The sequence below is a fragment of the Neolamprologus brichardi genome, chromosome 3, assembly GCF_056152115.1.
Source record: "Neolamprologus brichardi isolate AB-2024 chromosome 3, ASM5615211v1, whole genome shotgun sequence".
Lineage (NCBI taxonomy): Eukaryota > Metazoa > Chordata > Actinopteri > Cichliformes > Cichlidae > Neolamprologus > Neolamprologus brichardi.
Genome location: NC_142106.1, coordinates 49,611,366 through 49,634,811, shown reverse-complemented (window position 1 = coordinate 49,634,811; position 23,446 = coordinate 49,611,366). Strand labels below are relative to the sequence as shown.

General features: G+C 40.1%; 1 pseudogene; it reads left to right on the top strand.

The window, feature by feature from the left end:
* Nucleotides 1-4,041: 4,041 nt before the first annotated feature.
* LOC148105721 (beta-1,4 N-acetylgalactosaminyltransferase 2-like) lies at nt 4,042-20,959 on the top strand (annotated as a pseudogene).
* Nucleotides 20,960-23,446: the final 2,487 nt, after the last annotated feature.

The window sequence follows — 23,446 nt, the reverse complement described above, 5'->3', positions numbered from 1 at the left end:
GAACGAGCCTGTAAACTTTACCTACGGTAAAACGATAGTCAAGCTACATTTCCAGCCTGTCAAGTATCTGCCATAACTCATAGCAATATGGATAATAATAGATGTATACGGTATTACGAAACGCAGGCTGGTAATGGTCTGCCCGGCTTTTCAGGTGCGCCTGTAATTTACGGACGAGGAACAGTATCTATTTTCTCAAAATTGTTTAGATTTGTAACCCGGTTCATAAAGCGGGGTGTGAGCATCGCAAAAACCTCATTTGAAACCTGCTGTCAAAGGCTTTGCTTCAGATGTTGTCACCTCCTCACTCTCGAATTTGACTCATTCGAACACACCAGAAGAAGCAAGAGGGCTCGGGGCTGAGCATAATTTCACGTAGACCATTAAAACGTCCTCTGGGTCAGAGGCTGACAGAGTTTAAAAAGCCGAAGAAAACTGTGAAAAAGAGGCAGACTGGTAAAACCGTCAGACGTACAGGACGCAAGTCTAAGCAAGATATTTTCTAAAAAACAACTATGAAACAAACAACAATGTCTTTACTTCACGAACGATCAAGCGAATGCACCTTGAGCGAATTGGATCTGTTTACAGCACCACTGACTCAGTTTTCAATTGAGGACAAATGTTATTCAGAAATTTTACCAGTAACAGCGCTCACAGATCGGGGACCTCTGGAATTTTATGTGCCTGGAAACGGGTTGCATTACCTGGATTTAAATGACACACTGCTGAGTTTAAGGTTGAAAATAACAAACCCAGATGGTAGCGATATTGAAGCGGACGCTAATGTTGGAATTATAAATTACCCTTTAACAGTGGCCTCCCATGGACGAACGTGATAGAGCCTGCCCGAAACTAGGAGAAAAATTGAAACGGGAATGGCATTCAGGGAGGGAAACGTGGGTGTACGGGGCGCGGGAGCCAACCCTGATGCGCGGCCTGTGAAATGCGACCCAGGGGTACTCTGGGAGCCCCGGGGTCCGGAGCTGCCCCGAAGGGGAGCACAAGGGTTAAAATGCGAGCAGCTGCATTTTGTATCATTTACAAACCTTTAAAACCTTCCTTCGGTAACCCAGAAAGAAGAGCTTTACAATAATCAAATGCAAAGGCACAAATGCATGGACAAGTACCTCTGCAGTGTCCAGTGATAAAACTTGCCTGATTTTAGATATGTTCTGTGTTCTTTAGGTGATAAAGGGCAGTCATTGTTTTCTCTTCCACATTGGACTCAAAGGAGAGCACCATGTCAAACCACACACCCAAATCTTTACCTTGTCTTTGCAATTTATGACATCAATTTTCAAGGTGAAATTTTGGGACAAGTACTTAAATCTTTGTGGTCCAATGACCATCAAATCGGTCTTATCAGTATTAAGAAGCAGGAAATGATCAGATAACCAGCTACTAATGGCAGATAGACAAGCTTCTAATTTAGACAAGTCAACACAGTTTCAAAGCTGCAGGTCAATAGCATAACAATAAAAGGTTACATTAAAAGAATGTACAAGAACAACAAAAGGCAGCAGATACAAAGAAAACAACAATTTCCCCTCTCAGAGGCTGGAGATGTAGGAATTAAAAGATCAAATAAAATTGCTAAATGTTCTAAAATAGGTAAAAGACAGGTTTCAGTCACAGATAGATTCAGTAGGTACCCCAGGACAACGTCTAGGGTGTAGCCCTTGCATGTTGGCCCAGACACAATTCTGAAATCAACAAGTCAAGAGCCCTTTCTCAAGTACAGACTCGCGTTCTCGGCGAGACCGGACTTGCCGAGAACGCGAGTACGGACTCGCGATTTGTACAATTGGAACACCAGCGTACTTGATGATGTCACAGGTCCGGAGTTTTTACTGCCGTCCCCTCTTAATTTAACTGTGATTAATATGTTATGAAGCTTAACTTTAATCTCAGCCAAACCAATTTACTCAGGAACAAATAAAATCGGTGCAGCGTCCGCATCACTGCAGCCGCAGCACCAATCTGTCTGTCGATCTCCAGCTCCCTTCTCCCATCACTCGCGAATAGGACCCCGAGATACTTGAATTCCCCCACTTGGGGCAGGAACTCATCCCCGATCCGGAGTGGGCACTCCACCCTTTTCCGGCTGAGAACCATGGCCTCAGAAACATCGGAGCACGTTTGGAAATATATAGAAATATATGATATCTTGATAAACTGAGTAGATATTTGAAGTTTACACAGCTACATCCTCGCCTGAAAATATCTTAAAAGTTTATTTTGTGACCCAGAAAAAGTAATATTTTTTAGCCGCGGTCCTCCGCCATTGCCGCGTTTGAGTTTTGGACGGAATGCATTCTGGGATATTTAGCTGTACCCAGTAGCGGTTTTAGATACGGGCGACACGGGCGGTTGCCCAGGGCGGCATCGTGGTGGGGGGCGGCATCACGGGCATCGGCAAAAAAATAAAAAATGCTCGTACTCATGCTGCCCCGACATCAGCCAGCGCATATTGGGAATGTCACAGGCACCGATCAGTTTTCTATCGCCCATTTGCTGGGAGTAAGGGCGCCCTTCGTTTGCGAGGTGCGCCTGCTGCTTGCGGCGCAAAGAGGAGAGGGCGGGGCGGCGGGGGATTTTCTGACCGGCTGGAGCAGCGTCTAATAACCAACTCGCAAAGTAAAACAAAATAAAAACAAACCAATAAACACGAAAACACCCGACATTATGATACAGACTTATAATTTGCACCGATGTTTTTTCGAAATTCTATACACGAAAAGTGAGTGCGAGAGCCCTCGGTGCGCCTGCTCGCTGCCGAAGTCAAAGTAAACTTTATTGTCATCTCCGCTACAGACAGTCCAGTATATAGAGAGACGAGACGACGAGGCTCCAGTTACAGCAGTGCAAATAAACAAACAATATATGTAAGAAGAGTAAGAAAATAAATATACACTTTAGGACTCGGGGTAAAGGGATCAATAACAATTTTAAATTTACAGTTTGATGATTTAAAGTCTCACACACAACCCGTCAAAAGGGGAGGGGGGGCTGCTGCTTCCAAATAAAACACATTTCATTCACAATGTTGTAAATCCAAGCCCATTATGTATTCATGATTTGAATCCTGGGTTGTGTGAAATCCCAGAAATAAAGACAAAGTGAATCTGTGAATTAAGGTGTAGGTCTGTTAGGTTATGTTGTGGTGAACCTCGGGTTGGGGGATGAATGTTCATACTGGAGTGCAAAATTAAAACCAATGGAAGATGGAAAAGAAAAGTTCAAAGCCATCATGTCTTCAGTTTAGAAAAAAGAGAAAAGAAGAGGAAGAGAAACAAGCAAAAGATACAGGTAAGCAGATGTGTCATTGGATAATGGCAGGTCATGTATCCTGAAACAATCAGAATCAGAATCAGAATACTTTATTAATCCCTAAGGAAATTATGTGGGTTACAGTTGCTCCAAGAAGAAATGGTAAAAATAGCAACAGTAACAGACTAAACTCCAAACAATACATTATGTTACAGATTTTAATATTAATTAGTCATTGTCAGTTTTTGATTTGTCCTGTTCTCATTGTATGATGGCTGTTTGGTAGCTGTTTGGATACTATGCATACTCTCTCTCTCTTCATATGTGTATATGTGTGTGTACAACAGTTTTATGTTAATGTACAATCCTTAATATGTTTTGTGTGTGTGTGTGTGGGGGGGGGGGGGGGGGGGGGGCGCCAGAGGGAGTGTTCGCCCAGGGCGCCAAACAGGCTAGGACCGCCACTGGCTGTACCAAGTCCACACAAGTCACCACCGATGCATGCTCGATAAAATGGGCAGAGCAAGGACAAATCCGGGAATTTTTCGCGTTCTCGGCTTGATGCGTACTTTGAATTGGAACAGTACTTGGTCTCCATATCACGAGTACATGAGAACGCAAGTATGCACAAGTACGCATATTGAGACAGGGCCAATATATTTAAGTGGATAAAAGGTAACTATAGTTAGAACCACAGGACAGCTTAAAGTCAGGAGCTGGGAGTCAAATGAGGAAAAAAAAATCTATTTGCATTTAAAACAGTCTTTGATGATAGAGGCAACCCCGTCTCCCATCCCAGACAACCTGGGCAATGTTCCAGCAAAGGTGCCACTTCACCAGCGCAAAGCTATGTCTCAGTTAGGAACATAACGTCCAGCTTATTACTTCCCCTCCTATACCTTTGGCATTGCGACGAATAAAACTGCAATGGGTGAGCATGCTCCGATAACATCGGGTCAACCGGAAGAAGGCAGCGCTGTTTGGCGGCAGAAAAAAGTTCTAAACAGCCATGATCGCTAGTGGCAAGGACCTGCCGCATCCAAGTTCTGACTCGCGCGTGCTTCCCAGATCGCACGCCATGTATACGTGCACTTTTTTTTAGCGCTTCCAAGGATTCCAGGGTGGATCATGTTGATGCATTTTCTCTGGTACCGACGCCAAATGTACAGAATAATGTTGGCTCAGAGTTTAAAGGTGAAGCTGTTCAAATAACCTTTTATGTTTCTGCCTTATTTTCTTTTAGGATGAAAAACTGCACTTAAATATTTATTACTATTATTTAAAGACGAATATTTTGAAAATTTACTTAAAGTACATTAATCCTAACAATAGAAAGATACCCTGGGTATGTTGATCTCACGTTGTAGTATAGGGCCCAGAAATGTATGACGTTGACACACAGAATAGAGGTCTAGTCACACCAGCTCTTAAAAAGTGAGAAATGTTGATCGGGACAGGGGCAGGGCAAAGCACCAGCAGTTGGGGCGGAACCACATCTAATATTACTAAATCTCAAAAGCTAAAAAAAAAACAAAACTCAAGAGGTGTTTAACTATTTTCATTTTTTTAGCCACACTGAAATGATTCCATGTTTGTTGAAAACATGATTACATGCTTTATTTCCCATATGGATAAATGTATTGCTTATCCAATAATGCCACTACTTAGATTGACCTTTGGCCTCACAGTACTTATTTGTTGCTTTGTGGTCATTATACTTGATCAGTCAAAATGATCTGTGTTGCATACACCTCATTTCTTCCACAGGACAACTTCTGTACTGTCCAAGAAGCTGTTTGCTTTGCCCAACTCTCCTCTGCAGTATCCAATCCAAGGTTACACAGTAAAGCCCTTGTCCTCCTCTGTCATACCAGGTGAGACATGAAGAAATACATAGGTAATGAGTAATAAAAGAGATCCTGCCAAATAAGGCACTGCAGCATGTCATATATTATCAAACACAATTTCAGGGTAGCGCTACCATGGTTACAGACAGGAAGGTGGATCTCGGTTTTCACATGTTCAGTCACTTCCTTGATCATTTGCCTTTTTAAATTTTCTTTGTTATATGGTCAATATAACCACTGACGTATCTATTTCTTTCCATCATGGGATGCTGTCACAGTGTGGTCATTTTAATTTTAGGTTTACAGCTGCATGCAGGAAAAAGGAGCAGCTACAAGGTTAGTGTCATAAAACAGTTCAGCTTGATAGGCAAATCTCAACAAACTCTGTTAGAATAGTAGAGGTGCAAGATGGGTATCAAATATTTCTCCAAAGGTAGGTCTGTATGTTTCATTTAAAAAAACAGTGAACTTCAAGGCTGCCACTGTAGTATTTCTGCTTGGTAAAACTTTAAATTTCCTCATAGTAATTGTGATGACCTTAGAAGCTCTTGGTAACTTTCATTTTAATACTATTATCATAGAGATTTAAAGAAACAAAGATGTTGAATTTGCATTCTTTATGTTGTAGGAATAATTCTTTGTCATTTGCAAATGAAGCCATTTTGGTGTTGAGTTTGAGTTGAAGACAGAAACCCCACCGTAAGCAAAATTGTCAGGCCCTAGATACTTTGCTGAAGATGAGTTGGATATTTAAAGCCAGAGTGTTAGTAATATGAATTTTATAATTTGCTAAATGATTATTAAACCAAAGCTATTTCTCAAATAATATAATTACTTTAATGTATAAAGTCTAACTCAGGACCTATCCAGTTGCCCCACCAGTGCTTTTCTTCATTCATTCTCACTTGAAGTCACTTATTTACATTACCGTAATAACTTTTTTTGGTCTCTGGTTGTCATGTGCTTCCCATGTGGATGGCCCCTAAGCTCTCTTTAGCATTTTGCTAGCTGCATACATAAAGCCCTGCAGTAACATCAGGCCAGGACACTGAGTCTGGTTTTGTGGTTGTAGTCTGGGGCCAGCTTTCAAATATAAGATAATACATCTAAATCAAATACCACAAGAAATTAGGTAAATTAAAAATGAAAACAATTTTCTGTGATTTTATGTAAATTTATATCCAGCATTTACTGTCACTGTGATTAAAATGAATGATGTCACAGATGTCTGTGTAAGTATGAATACTTGGAGTACTTTTTAGTTTATTCAGATTTTTCTATTCTAGGTGGTCTTAAAAGTCTCTAAAGGGATCCTGACCACAGATATTCCACCAGCAGAGGTCACAGTCGAAGGTGAGATTCCACTTCTCATCAGTTTATATACAAATTGGTGACAAAAAAAGCTAGAACTCCTGTACTAAACAAATCTGTTATTTTGTGGAGGTTAATTTGTTGGCTTGATTTGTGTCTGATATATCCTTTAAAAGGATGGGTCACTGCAAATCAGGAACAAATATGTTCTGAGTCATTAACTTTATTCTATGGCAGAACATTTATGTCCTGAAAGTATGAATAGGGCATGGAGGGGTCACTGCATGATATGATGGGTTTGATATGTTATGACATTCACAATCAAACTTCAATCTAAAGAAGACACTGGAATGAAATGTTGTGAAATTGTAATTCACAGGTTCTGGTGAGAAAGAATTGATAATCAAGTCCGGGAGCCTGGAGCTGCTCAATGACGTGCTGGTCAAAGTGTCCTATACTAGCACAGTCTACCATATCAACACTGGAGACCTTGGTCTGCATTGTCTGGGAACTCAGTCTTGTCTTTTAAGCCCAAATCTTCTTTTTAGTGTACAATAAGTATTTTTTCTTTTTCTTTTTTTAGTAACTTTCCAGTTTGAAAACCATAAAGCTGTGTTCGCTATTGCCATCAAGCAGCCTCATGTACCAGTCCTGTATGACATGGGGACAGGTAGGAATCTACTTTTTAAACAAGGGTATTAAAAGAGAGAGAGAGAGAAATGCAGGAAAACCATGAATTTTATGAAGGTTCTTTCACAGTATATGCCAACCCAATTATTTCTTTGGTTTTATTTTGTATCTTACTACTAGTTAGTGGGAATAGTGTGTTGTTAAAATATTAAGTATCCATCCACTTCCGCTTATCCTTTTCAGGGTCGCGGGGGGCGCTGGAGCCTATCCCAGCTGTCATAGAGCGAGAGGCAGGGTACACCCTGGACAGGGCTAACAGGGCTAACACACAGGGACAGACAACCATTCACACTCACATTCATTCGCACATTCACACCTAGTGACAATTTGGATTATCCAATTAACCTATCCCCACAAGCTGCATGTCTTTGGACGGTGGGAGGAAGCTGGAGTACCTGGAGGGAACCCACGCAAACACGGGGAGAACATGCAAACTCCACACAGAAAGACCCCAGCCTGATGTTGGAATTGAACTCAGGACCTTCTTGCTGTGCGGCAACAGTGCTAACCACCGTGCCACCGTGCTGCCACTTAAAATATTAAGTATTCTAAGTTAAATTCCCCTTCACAATTTGTTTTTGTTCCTTGTGGATTATTAAATCTATAACTCCTTTGGCTGAGTGCTTAGAAACCAGATGCGAAAAATAATGTGTCCCTAGACTCTGCTTCCTTCACGGTGCCAGTGAGATTAAGCTGGTCCTCGAAGTATTCCTTCCGAAGTATTCTTTCCACTGCCCGACAATGTTCTCAAACGAAGTCAGCAGCGCTCCATCCGCACTATACACAGTGCAGGTAGAGCACTGCCTTCCCCTCCTGAGTCGCCAGAAGGTTTGCCAGAATCTCTTCAAGGTAGTCCGAAAGTCTTTTTCCATGGCCGCTCTGAACTGCTCTCACACTCAAGTTTTTTGCTTCACCCACTGCTCAAGCTGCGTTCCGCTTGGCCTTTCAGGTACCTCTGGAGTCCCACAGGCTAACCAAGCCTGACACAACTTCAGCCTGGTGGCTCCCTTCACCTCTGGTGTCCACCATTTGGTTCGGGGGTTACCACAACAACAGGCAACAACGACCTTGCTGCAGCACTTCAGTGTAGCGGCTTCAGCAATGAAAAGTTTGCTGTTCAATTTGCACAGTTTGCACAAAACTCATTCTACTCTGTAGCAGATGATCTGTCTTATTTTCTTGAAACATTTTTTTGCTTCTGTCTGTCAGATATCAGCTCTCAAGTTACCATCGCCACAAAGACCTTCCTGCGGTACGAACAGCTGAAGGTCTTGTTGGACAGTATCCGAAAATTCTATAGCACCATAAAAGTTATTGTTGCAGATGACAACTTTGAACCAGAGCACATTACCGGAGAAAACATTACATCATGCCTCCAGCACAGGTATGCATAGACATTTAGAACGTAAGATTGTGTTTTTTGTGGGGGTTTTTATTCATACTGAGTTTTATCAGACATCTTGGACAGAGCAGTATAATTATTGAAGGATTTATTAAAATAGTAAAATATAGGATTTTATGCTTTTTTCTTTTCTAGAATTAGACTTTAAATCACTCATCCCCTAAATATAAGAAGAGTGGAGAGGAAATGCTCAGTGCATCGCATGAAATCATCCAGTAGTCTGAGGGTAGTCAAGTGTGCCTTCATCCAGCCCTACGTGTAAGCTTTTAGAAGAAAAAGTTTGCAGCTTTTAAGATTAGACTCCAGTGTTTTGGATTAGTGATTTTAGGAACTTTCAGAACAATCTGATAATACTGAATTACAATAGTCCAGTCTAGAAGTAATGAATGTCACAAGTGACTACTTACACCTCAGAGGGTAAAGGACCATTAAAACAGACTGTAAAATATGTTTTCATCCTCAGGGCTGGTTTGCAGGCAGAAATCTGGCTGTTTCCCAGGTAACCACCAAGTACTTCCTGTGGGTGGATGATGACTTTTTGTTTACAGAGAAGACAAAGATAGAGAAGCTTGTGGAGATGATGGAGGCGGTCCCTGAACTGGATGTGGTGAGAATGAAATAGCTCATGTTATCTGATTTATGTTTTCTTCTTTAAATAGAACACTAACTGATCTATGTACATAATATATATGTATATATATCCATTTCTGTTAACAGTTGTAAGCACCCCCCCCCCCCCCAATTTGTTGATCATTTTCATCACTAATGTGATCTAGATTCCTGCTACACTAAATTAACTGCAGAATTCTGTGTTTTTGTCAGATTTTTTTTCTTCTTTAGCTAAATCAGATGTTTGCATTCTAAGTGTGACCTAATACGCCCATTCCACCATCACCACCAAGGCTCATTCCCTTTTGATAAGACTGATCATAAACCTTGCACTTTTACGGGAACAGGAATAACCTTTTGTACAGCATGTAGCATAAAAGCCACAGTCACATGTATTATATTGTAAACAGTGAGCAGGAGGAAGTGGTTGAGAGGTTTAGGTTGTGTTTCAAATATCAGTTGTAAACTGAAGCTGTCATTAAACTTGGAGTTTGTGTTGGACTACAACCCAACTGATCAGCATTATTTGACTATTCCAAAAAGAAAAACAAGTTAGAATAAAGGACTGTTTTTTAAGCTGCATCAAAGTGCAATTTAGCAAGCCAATAAAGTGGCCAATCAGATTTTTTTTTTCTTGTTATTCAGAGTTACAACCAATAACAAGCAAAAGTTAGACACAGTTAGGACCAAGCTTAGCTGAAGACCATTTTATTAAGTCAACTACAGTACAAAAGGTTAGCCACCTCATAAACTAGTTTGCGATAAAGACTTGGTTTTGATTTAAAAAAAACAAACAGAAAAAGAAGTGTTACGGATTCAAATATTGGGAATGGATACAAGAGGAAGACCAAAATAACAACACTGGTCCGGCCGGGTCAAGTCAAACGATGATTTAATGAACACACGCGTGGGAGATGGACACCATACCGCAGACAGCATCAGATCTCAAAATGGTGGAGCCTTGATCAAACTCTTATAGCCTCTAGTGGCCCCCACCTAATCATAAAAGCCTAAACATTCACATTCTTTCTCACACAGCGCCTAAGCTACGACCTTGGCTCCCTGTTTATCTGCTCCTGATGAAATGGGGCAGTATGCTCTGTTCTCTTCTAATCAGACAAATAAGGCGATGACTTTCTGTGAACAATATTTTCTTATAACTCAGCAGTATAATGCATCATAAAACAATATCATCCATTCACAATAAATCAGCAGTCTAATGTAATGCAAATCAATTTACCAAATGTAATAGTTATCACCTTCTTCTAATTCAGGAGAATAATGCAAACTAAAACTACATAATAATTCACAATCTTTACTTAGGGGTCTAACATGGCATAAAGTAATATCATAATCCGACAATTCCCCCTGATGAGCTCTTTAGACTTAAAGAGCTCACTTACACCCTGCAATCCAGTGTTGCCGGGTTCATTTCTCCTTACTCCTTAGGCCCTTTGTCCCCCTGTTGGGTGAACCATATGTGAGATGACCTCTGTGTTTGCGCAGTTCAGATGCAAGAAAAACTTTTATTACAACAACAACAGTAGGTACAGATGATACTCCCATCACTCCCCAGTTCTCCCACAGCTTTATTTCGGTGCTACCTTATACCCTCCAAACGTACTCAGACTAGAACCTCTGTCCGAGGAGCTTTTAACCTTTATTTTATTGCTGTAGGCACCAGTGTCTTCCAGTCGGGTGATCCTCTGCTCTTCTTTCTTCAACATCAGGGGTTAGACAACCCTTCAGTCGTTGCACAGATCAGGGGATTATTCTGCCCCGATTTCAAACAATGATCTGTGTATTCTGGGGTCACCGCTGTGTTTCCCAGAAAAAGGAACAGGAACGTGTCCCCCTTATGACCAACAGCCTCTCGAACGTTGTTGGTGTGGTGTTCCTGGATTTCCTTTAACCCCTTCATGGTTATTGCTGTGTTTATGGGATCCATCCTTTTGAGGTGACTAGCTGGAGCCCAAAATGCCATGACACTTGAACCCAGTTGATGTTTCCGCAGTCACCGTGTCTGTCTCTGCTGCCAAGGATCCTCGTATATCTGTGACCTCGTCTGGTGTCTGTTCCTTCCTCTGTAAGAGACAGAAAACCAAAACACGTCTCTTCCCAGCTCTAACAATCTAATGTTGTTGTCTACTGATCTTTTGGTGATTCAGAATTTGTTTAGAATATTCAGAATGTCCCAAGGACTTATCCTAATTTAGTGTATGTGTGTTTAAGCGTGTTTGCATTTAGCCTGCTGCACTCAAGGCATTTCCTACACTTTATCAGTCCGGACTATCGCCGAACGAAGCTTATGACCTTCAAAAAACCGAGTGCCAACTCATTATAAGCACATTTGCAAGATATGTATAAAAATGATTAAAACCACTCTTTCTAATAAAAGACATAAACAAATTAGCCATTTCTAATTCTACCATGTGTCCATTCAATGAAGCTAGAAAATTAAAAGAAAAGGTTAGTGACCTCATATCTTAGAAAGTATCAGACTTTCTCCTATCCAGTGTCGTTGCTCCAGTCTTGTTATTCTGTGTTAGGGAATGAAACCAATTTAATTGTCATGTTAGATCTGTTCAACTCCTGGCTCCGCCCAGAGCCTGCGTCTTCACAATCGTCTACAAACAAAACCTGTATTATTATGAACTTCACTTCAACATGAACTTGTTGACTACTTTTGACACCTGTAGATAGAAGATTAACATGGGGTTATAACAATCACTGTAATACAAATATTAATATGTCAATAGCTTCAATAAATGTTCAATGCAATACTTGTTATATGATTCTGATGTAACAATAATGCTGATGCTAAAATAACAGTAAAACACACCCTTTTTATCCCTTACTGACCACAGCAGGGGCCTCTATGTTTTAATTCAGCCATGAATCCAGCTCACCTGATTCATCCCTGAGCCCCACCGGCACTGGCATTTGACAGGGTGGCGCTGCATATTCTTCCTTTAATGTCACTATTTTCAATCTGTTAATTAAAGTTCTTAAACATGAAGTAGACTACGTCCACTACAAGTCAATACAACTGTGAATGTGGCCAATTATCAATCTATTACCAATCAATAACAAAAAATAGCTTTTATTTTATGCATGCTTTTAGTCAACCATTCACCCACAGGATCTCCAATCCCAGAAAATTCCTTCTCTTCCTTTAATAAGTCTGTCCTCCTTCCATGCCCTGGTAACTGGTCCATCCAGAGCCATATCATCTTGAAATATACATACGACAAGCCAAACCACACCTTGGTCACACCAACCCTTTTCCGCCCTGAAGATGTCCAACGCCATCTTAGTCTGGACTGTCAAAGGTGACTTTAACGCTGACTGTTCCGACAATCCATTTATAACATTTCCTGGTCAGATTAGCCAATCCCTGCACACTGGAATAAACATAATCAACATGATCAACATTTTTCCTGCGTGTTTTTCACCATCTTATTAATTCCAATGGTCCATCCTTATGTGGTTTGCTACATTATGTTTATCTAGAACTCCACTCTGTCTCTAAATGTTTGAAGAATTCTTCATGTTTGGGGTCAAGTTTTAAGAATTTGACCATACGTGAAATTAATAATGTTATCACCCCCATCGGGGCTTACCTTTCCCACTTCTGATGATATTCCTCCCTATTCTTTGCAAGTCCCCAATTTTGGTGGCGAGAAACTGTTGGTGTGGTCAAGTGGGCGCTGTAAAAACAAAAGCTCAGGACAGAACAGTTATCAGTCATGTACTTCATACAAAATTAGCATATATTCAATTTCATATTGATCCTCTGAGTGTAATGGTACATTTTAATTTTAATTTATCAAAGCTAAACACAATAATTTTTCTTTATTTTGCTCTCGTTCTTGTGCAGCACCACATCTCAGCACATGCCCCTGTCGGTTCTATCTTACTTTTCTAAATTATTGACTATTTCAATGGAGAACCTAAATGACGTGGACCAGTGTTTGTCATTACATATCTCTATTTTAAATGTAACAAGTCTATCATTCCCCTGTTATTCATAGACATTAATAGAGGGTTTTTTTTGCTTTTTTCTCTATCAAAATTAATTGGCTTTTTTACAGTGGCCTGCTATGGTTAATAATAACATTTTCAGTCATGAGTGAAATCAAAGCTTCTCTCCATTTTAGCATTTAACATTCCCAACAATATAATGTGATGCATTAATCGAAACACAGCTAATAAAACACAATTTTCTTGATGGAAACATCAGTAACTCAAAATTAGCAACCAAAGGGTTAAGTCTGCAGTTCACACTCATGTGAAGCTACAGCCTCCCCCTTTAGTCTCTGTCCTCCTTCTACTCCTGCAAAAACAAAACAAAGCGAGACAAAACATCCACCCTTCTTTTACAGGCTGGGTGAATTGTTTGTGGGCATTTACTAATCCTAAAGTCGGTACCGTTTTTGTCTCAGTATCAAGTCAGTTTAAACTTTTAGTCGTCAGTCCATCACAGTCCAGTCACATGCATACATTCACACACATTCATACCAGATATTGCTGATAATGGAGTCTCACACGCAACCTATTCGAGGCTCCATCACCAGCAAGATGACGTCATCATTTTAAAGGAAAACAGTTCCTTGTTTCTTTGGACTGGATTGACTCGCTGCAATCCTTTTAGGCTCAGGACTTCTCATGTGATCAATGTCCCATATAAGTGAATTTCTCCAGAGCCCATTATAATCATGGAGAAAAATACTTTGCAACTGTTTTCAGTAATCATGTTTTATAGCGCTTTAAAGTTCAATCTCTCAGGCCTGGATTAAAGAGCTGATTTGTTAAATCAGGAACTCACAAAATACCAAAATATCACCACCGGTGGATCACTCCTCTCAGATGTTCTTATTTCAGTGCACTGTAACAAAAGCAAAGACAAACGTAACCAATAAAATACTCATATAATAACAAATACTGGGGCCCGTTGGAAACATGTCCAAACATAAAACCATCTTTCTCTCTCTTAGAGAAAGAAAACAATCCAAACCTCACTGATAAAATCAACCTAGTTTTAAGCAAAACCCAAAATCAACAAAACTTCACCAGAAAGTTTTTCTCCGTCCCGGGACAATATTGTGTAGGAATACAGGTACCGTAACTTCTTTTCGCACTGACAAAAACATGTTGGACTTATTTGATTCAATAATGGACACTAGTTACACACAAATGTTTCGCTTTGATAGAAACTTAAACAACTGAGTTAAATCAACACAACCTTTTCATATTCAGTAAACCTGTGCATTTTGAGTTCATATTACACGATTAAGACATGTTCAGATGGAGTAAGTTAAGCTCCTGGAATATTTTAATCCTTCACAATTCTGTCATTTTATTTCAACACTATTCAATAACTTTTATCCAAATTCTACTTGGTCCCTTAAATACTACATGTTGTCTTCATATTGCCTACGGTTCAACAAAGTCTAAATTCTGGTTACCATAAAAATTGAATGGGTCTACAACAACTACCATCCTCCTATCTTTATCCTAATTGCACGAGGGCTGGGAAATAACTCTAAAGTGATAGGTTACGAGGCAGGGTGCACCCCGAACAGGTCACCAGTCTATCACCTAGAAACAAACAACCATTTACACTTACATTCACGGATAATTTAGAATCATCAATTAACCTAACTCTAATAGCTTCATGACTTTTCACTGTGGCAGGAAACCAGAATACCCAGAGAGAAACCACTGCAAACTAGCCAGACTGTGGACTTGCACCCAGGACCTTCTTACTGTGGAGCAACAGCACTCACCAGCATGCCAACAATATAGGAAATACAGGGAAGCTATGATTTCCTGTTGAATTTTGTACAGATCTTTAAAGCCTGAGGCAATTGTGTTAAATACACATGGGATGCTTACGTAAATCCAAGGGCTGGTCCCCTTTTCTTTCTTTTTTTTAAATTTATTTATTTTTTCATGTTTCAGTGTGTTCCTCCTTCAATTAAATCTCAATCACAAAAATGTGGCGCTCCGAAATAAGGCTCACACCGTTAATTCATCATTTTCACTCTGTACCACTGCTCCTTATCAGGCTGTGCGAAGCACAGTAAACAATTCAGTCGAGGCCTTGAGCCATAAACAGACATCACTCACAGACATTGTTTTCATAACCAAACTGCTTTAGACCCTGTCCCCTAAATCTACACAAATGCCCTCTGGGTGACATGAAATGCATTTAACCAATTAACAATCAATTACTTCTTGTTGTTGTAACAAATTCTGTATTTGGAGGTTTGTGTGCAGCATTTTGCGTATCAGCATAGCATTTGTTAGTAAAGCATTCTTCATTGCATCAGCGTGTGTGTATCACTCTTCATTGCACAAACATGTGTATGTGTGTATGTGTGTGTGGATCACTTCTCAGTGAATTGAATCAGCATTTCGATTTGTGTGCGTGTGTGTGTGTCATTTCTCAGTCAATCAACGAGTGCATATGTGTTCATATGTGTGTTTCTCTTGATTCTGAGTCAGTGTATGTAGATGTGTGTGTTTGTGTGTGTGTTTGTGTTCATCACTTTCCTGTTCTGGTGTTCTGGGTAAACCATGGCCTGAAGCGTGCTCTGGGGTCCTGCCTCCCCCTTTTCAGTCCGTTTGGGTCCATTGGTGCTGCTGCCCAAAGTTCTCTCCATACTGGTTCTGGCCCCAATTGAGGCATTCCTTTTCTCCAGTGTCCTGCATCTTCTCCTTGTCCAGCTCCTCCTTAACATGACCCTTTTTGCTTCTGTAGGTTCTTCAGGGTTTGCTCCTGTGTTGGAGCTTCTCGTCAGGTTTGACAACCTCCTGCTCCAGCAAGCTCCGGCCTGATTTTAAGTCCTGTATCTGGGACTCCAAGCCTGACTGATGGGTTCGATTAGCAGCCAGCTCCTCCTGAGGCATGCTCAGTTTCTGCTCTGATGTCTTGAGCTCTCACTGAGGGCAGAAACCTCAGAGTCTTTTCCGTACACGTCAGATTGAAGTTTATTGATGTTTTCCTTGCTTTGCTCCACGGCCTTCTGCAGCTCTGCTGTTCGGCTCTTCTCAGAGGTCAGCTCCTGGCTGAGCCCCGACACCTGTGCCTTCAGCTTATGTTCTTCTGCTGCTTTTGTCCAATCTGAGGTGCCTTCTGACCTCAGTTACTCCTCGTGTCTCTGGCACGCCCTTTTTGCTGCCCGATCCTCCGTGTTGGTCCGTCACTGTCCTGCACAGGTTTAATGCAGTGTTGTTAAGGTCAGCATTCTTTGCTCAGCCTCACTTTTCATCCGGGCTTAATAGGCATCTCGTCACAGCTCTGTCAGCTGAAGCTGTCTGGAAATCTCCCCCGTGTAGTGAAACGGGCCTTGGATTTAACGTTCTCCGTCTCCGCTGCATGAGATCGTTTTCCTGCAGCACTGTTGACATTCTCAGGCTGTTGTTGTGAGTCCAGCTGCTGTAGCATTTGGTCAGGGTCACATCAAAGATGGTAGAAGGGAGAGCAAAGATGGTAGAGGGGAGAGCAGGAGTCCAGGTCAGCCTCGGCTTTCCGGGCCGACAAAGCAGCCTGTAATTAAGCATAAAGAGAAAAAACAAAAACAAAACAAAAACAGACGAACAGGAAAATGATGTTGTTTGAAAATAATGTTGTTTTGGCTATGTTATTCAGAGAGGGGCCAGGCCCTGTGTCAGCCTTCTCCCCCCCTTTTTTTTGTTTTTTCTCACTATATAATCAACTCCTAACCCACCAAGTTGACAGGACAACACAGGTACACGTTAAAATTCTTAAGATCATGTTTAATAATTCAAAAAAGGAATTTTTATTTCATTCAATATTCACTTGTATTAATCAATCAGAGGAAAACATGTCACAATTTGACTCTTTTAACCACTAAATTTGTTGTTTCATCACTGGTTGGTCATACCAGTGTCTGTCTTTTTGAAGTCAAGTTGTTGTCCTGCAACCCAGAGAGTTTATTTGTTAGTAGTGGATAAACTTTATCATTTAACAACATGTGTATGTTAAGTTTTGCTGCTTTAACCTTGCTGGAAAATCTTCACGTGTTCATGAGTGTAAGCTGTTTCTTCATTGCGTGTGTGTGCGTTTGTGGGTGGGTTATTTTAACTTTTTTCTCAAACAAGGCATTTCTCTAATTGTGTATGTTTTTAATTTTGTTTCCCAAATTTTGATTTCCCACCTTAAATAACATTCCATGTCTTCAGCCAGGAATTAGAGCTTGCTTGTGAGATTCAGGGACACATGGTGCCAAAAACAATTCAGTGAAAAACTTGCCTGAAAATTTCCAGTGATGGTAACCGATAACTGGAGGAGAAGATGTCCTTTAAGCTTCTTTTTCGGGTGGGGACAAAGTGATAGGTCAACCTGTAAAATTTTGAGCCAGAGCTTGGCCTGTGTGTCATCCCAATTTTGTTAATCTATCCTTTTGCTGCTGTACTCAGGTCTCCTGGTTGAGAGAAATCCACCTGTATTAAGAGACTAAAACATTCATTTACTATTTTTCTTACAACATCCATTTGGTTCATCTACCTAAATTTTACTCTCTCTCTTGGTGCATAGTTCACACAGTCAGGCAGTTGCCTTTTATGGGCATGCAAGTTTCCGGTCACTTACCCCCAGCAGCTGCGAAGCCGTCTCTCCCATATCAAAACTCAGCCAAACATCAAACATTCACCGTAGTCATTCAAAACTTTATTTGTAATATTATAATCAGCAAAATCAGCGTTTTAATTACAGGCATGTATCATTGTTTGCAAATCATACTTATAAAACTCAATAACACGCTAAACAGGAAGTCCTCTGTGGGCTTCACAGCAGCCACCTCATTTGCATGTTCACATACTATCTAAAAATAGCTCGCAGCGCTGCAGTGCACTGTCGTCACACACAGCCTCGTTTCACACTCAACTTTCTATTATATTACAAAGACGTCTTATATTTACAATCACTCTCAGGCCTGAAAGTTTTAGCGCCTACACAATTTTGACAAATTTAAGATAACGGGTCCAACCGAAGAAAGTCCAACTTTTTTGTAATCAATTAACCAGTATCAGCCTCTAACTGTATCTGGCCTGATCTCTAAAGTCCCTAACTCAATTTAAAGTGTCCAAAAAAGCGCAGATAAGGAGCCTCTAACTCCTAGCTTGTTCCAGGATGCCCTGTACCCCACAGTCAAGCCAACTGAACTAACCCTGTTCGCCGACAGGTCAAGGTCGCGCGTCCGCGGCCAGGAGGGAGCGTAACCTCCGGGCTATGCGCCTCTTAGTGGCCTCTAACCACCGTTCTCACAAAATTTATAATACTTTTAAACCGCCGTCAACCCTCTAAAACAAGAGTATGACTGACGCAGATGCAACGTTATGGACAATGGAGCCTCTAACTCTCAACATGGCCAACACAGATGCAATCCTTTAGACCAATGGAGCCTCTAACTCACAAACTGACCAATTCCCTATCAAACTACCTGAGCCTCTAACTCAGTATTATTTTACTTTACCTTGAGCCTCTAACTCAGTATTATTTTCCTTTATCTTGAGCCTCTAACTCAGTATTATTTTCCTTTATCTTGAGCCTCTAACTCAGTATTGTAACTTATAAGCTTATTTCAAGTTTCAAAACTCATGAGATTTTTCATCAAAATCAAAACAGGCCTTCACCAGTAATTTCAGTGAGTAGACTTTTAATTTATACAGTCCAATTTGGCACAGTTTGGATTTACATTCAACAGGTTGTGCCTCACCTTTAAATGTGCCGGCTTGCCCACTCATGTCAGACCACTGGCTCGTGCCTGCCCGTTCAACCACCTCGGACCGTCCAAACCTCCAAAACTTCCATCCCAATACCACAGGACGAGCCCCCAAAACTGTCACGGGTTCAAATATTGGGGATGGATACAAGAGGAAAACCAAAAATAACCACACTGGTCCGGCCGGGTCAAGTCAAACGATGATTTAATGAACACACGCGTGGGAGATGGACACCATACAGTAGACAGCATCAGATCTCAAAATGGTGGAGCCTTGATCAAACTCTTATAGCCTCTAGTGGCCCCCACCTAATCATAAAAGCCTAAACATTCACATTCTTTCTCACACAGCGCCTAAGCTACGACCTTGGCTCCCTGTTTATCTGCTCCTGATGAAATGGGGCAGTATGCTCTGTTCTCTTCTAATCAGACAAATGAGACGATGACTTTCTGTGAACAATATTTTCTTATAACTCAGCAGTATAATGCATCATAAAACAATATCATCCATTCACAATAAATCAGCAGTCTAATGTAATGCAAATCAATTTACCAAATGTAATAGTTATCACCTTCTTCTAATTCAGGAGAATAATGCAAACTAAAACTACATAATAATTCACAATCTTTACTTAGGGGTCTAACATGGCATAAAGTAATATCATAATCCGACAGAAGTCACAATTATCTGTTCGGCGTTCATGGCCAGTGTTGGCCAAGTTACTTGAAAATAGTAATTAGTTACTACTAATTACTACTCCAAGAAAGTAATCCCATTACTTTACTGATTACTATTTTCAAAAGTAATTAGTTACTTAGTTAGTTTTTAAAAGCGTGATACACAACCTGAATATAAAGCAATAGACCTTTCAGCCCAATTCTCTTTTTTCTGCACAATCCATCATATTTTAATCTTTCATCTCTAATCTCTTTAATATACAAGTAAAACACAGCAGAAAATAAATAAAATCAAAGACTCAGCAGCACTGAGTCCTGTCGCTCTTAAATCTATTTTAACCTGTTTGCAGGAGTTTGAGGGTTTGCCCGTTGTCACAGCAGTCATGTCAGTGGGGTGGTCCGGGGATTTCTCTTTGAATGTCACATTCCTGTGGCAGCGTGCTCAGTGTTTGCTCAGATTTGAAGTTACATTTTTCTCTGTAGAAAGAACTTTTCTTCCCACGCAGAGTAACAGCGGACGCTGATGGTTTTGTCACTTTTTACAGAATCAAACTCAAAGTAATGTCAGTACTTCCACACTTTAAACGCTGCATGGTCGTACTCTCTCCCGCACTCCATATTGTTCATTGTTAATCTGCACACGTCTGTTGCTTCCACGGACATGCACGCTCTTACGTCATTGTCATGAGACACTCTCACAAACAAAATCACAGTTTAGTAACGCAATAACGTGTTAATTACTTTTTTTGCAATAGTAATCCCTTACTTTACTCATTGCTTGAAAAAAAGTAAACATGTTACTGCCCATCTCTGTTCATGACAATATTTATAGCTTGCTTTTCGGTTTCTCTTCTTTTTAGGTTGGTGGGTCAGTAAAAGAGAATCAGTTTTATTTCTCTCTTATCTATGAAGAAGGAGAAGAAACTGAAGGTGGCTGCTTATACAGGAAGTCTAATAAGAAATTACATTCAGTTCCACAATGCTTTTTGGCCAGTGGAGTGGTCAACTTCTTCCTGGCCCGTACAGATGCTGTACAGAGGGTGGGTTTTGACCCTAAGCTACAGTGGATAGCACATTCAGGTAGGTCCAGATTTCAGTTTGGTTTAAAAGCGACAAGAAGGGGGGGGAGGGGGGGGGGGGGGGCTTCCAGTTTTGCTTAGCTATGATAACAAAATGTTTTATTTTAAAATACTTGTTTTTTTTTAAATCTAGAGTTCTTTATGGATGGCCTGGGCTATTTACTTGTTGCCACTTGTGGTGATGTATCCATTGACCATCAACATGTAGCCAGAAGTGCTCGTTATCGCAAGTTCAGAAATCCTAGAAAGAATGACTCAGAATTCAAATTGCAGCTTCATTTCTTCAAAAACCACCTTAAGTGCATCAAATATGCATAGAAGACCTTAAGAGAACATCAGTGAACTGGTTGTAGTTATATACTGCACTTTATTTTACTCAGAGCAATGTTTTCATAGATATTGCTTTGCCTGTAATTGTCAATGTTTCTCATAATCCATTCTACTATACTGTATGCTATAATAAGAAGAATTGAAATTGGATGTTTCCAAATATTCCGAATAAAACCAAATTCAATAAATGTTATGTTGTTGATGAAATAAGGACTTTGAAGTTTGGAAGTCACCATAGCATTTATGCTAGAACAAGTTATTGGTTACTCATTAAGTAATAGTTATAGTGAGTTATAGTTGTTGAGAAGTTATTGTTATAAAGTTACTGGTCACTTTCAGCAACAGGTAAAAACATTACAGAAGAAAATTAGGGGCTATAATTAATTTTCATAAGTTTTTAGTGAAAAATCTGCGCATCTCAACTGTTTTTTGTACAGTAACCTTTACATTAAACTACATAAAACATAAAAAGTTAAATAATATTAAAGCCATGCAAAATGTATTTTCACATTATGAATGTGTTCCAGCTTATAGACCCTCATACTGTGTCTTTGGGGAATCTTACAGTGGAGATAAAATGAAATAAAATGAAGCCCTTTTCATGTGCACTGAATATACTGCCAGTGAGATTTCTAAATGAAGTTCATGTATCTGTATAATTCTTCAAATAATTGTAACCTCTTCTGAGAAAAACCTCTCTAAGTCCTTGGAAAATTTCACAGTTTTAGAGATTCCAAACTTCTCTTACGCTTTAAGAACATATCCTGTTAGAATTTTTAAAGTGTAAATAAATCTAATAAATAAAACTAATAGCATCTAACTATTTCACACTGTGTACACAGCTGTAGTAACTGTAGTAACTGACACAATGAAATAAGTTATGGTTGGTACACAAGCATCCATTGTTTTAATGATCCACAATAGGCTGACAGGTTTAAAGAGAGAAGGCTTTTGAATTTGTGATGGTGTTCTCTTTCTTCTTTTTCAGTTTTTACATGTGAGACATCACTCATCCAAGTGACTTCTTCATACGCTATGTCCAGATGAACAGAATCAACTTTTGGAGATTTATTTTCCTAGATGATTGAGAATGCATCAAGATGATAGATTGATAGGCTCATAGAGAACTTATGGACTTGTGTTCTCAGCCCACCATTGAGCTCAAGTCATCATTTTTTGATTTCCTTAATTTCTGAAATATTCTTCCCTGCAGTGCTATAATTGCAATTCCTAATCGCTTGCTTCAGCAAAAGAAACTCTAATAATAGCCTTTAATCAGATTAATATGGTAGTTGTGCTAAAAGCGAAGGGAAATCAAGTTTCTGTTAGCATCACCATAAATGTGTTTTATTGAGGTCAACATTGTTGTGAGGTTGAGATTTTTGCTTTTCCACTGGACCTTTACTAAAACTTTCTGTGACTTGAGTAATGATTGGCTGATGTTACAGCATCGCTTAAATTTAGGACAAAACACATTCAGACTGAATTATATTAAACTTTATGTTCCCTTTGATAATGTAAATACAATTCATGATATTTTCATGTAATATATATATTAGAGTGTATGATCTTCAAGCAAGAAAAGATGTTTATAGTTCATATATTTGGTTTCTCTCAGCTTTTCATGAAGGTTCACACACAGGAAACTGTCATGAAAGCTGTGTGGGGTGAGGCGGGATAGGTCCAAAAAAGGCAGGACTCAAAGGCAGCTTTATTGCAGGAGTCACAGATTGACATAACAAAACCATGAAGGCACTTGGAAATTAAACTGGGAAACACTAAACTGACAGAACACACAGCTGGAAGGATGATGGAGATCGACAGCAGACAGGAGACGACAGAGACAATGTTTACACAAAAGGGAAATCGGGGCAGAGAGGAGGGGAACACGGCTGAAGTCTGACTGACGAGACAGGGGAAGCAGAACTGAACATAATGCACACAGGACAAGAGGATATCACATAAAAAGAGGAAAGAGAGAATCACCTAGTGAGACTCAGATGAACTAAACACAGAGAGTGTGGGACAGAGGGAGAACAAGAGCGACATGGAGACAAGACAGAGATTTGACATCCATAACCAGACATGACTAACTACATATAGGGGTGCTGGTGAGAACACACAGAGGTGACAAAACTCTGTGAAATAACAACTTGGATCAGGGCTCTGAAAACGTAACATAAGAATCAATAATTCCCCAAAGAGTGAACAAGACCAAACAATACAATAAACATAACAACAAACTTAAAACACTGGGTCAAAGCCCAGGACCATGAAAGATTCGGGACTAGATGTTACAACCCCTGATACTGTAACATCTAGTCCTTTTACTGAAACTTAATAATTAACACTTACACGATCAGTTTCACTTCATCTTATTAATGAAGGTCCAATAGTCCGTTGACATTATCTTCTGTCCTTTCATAAAGGACGGCTTAGTGTATTCTTTGATAAAGGAGGTACTTATCAAGGGTT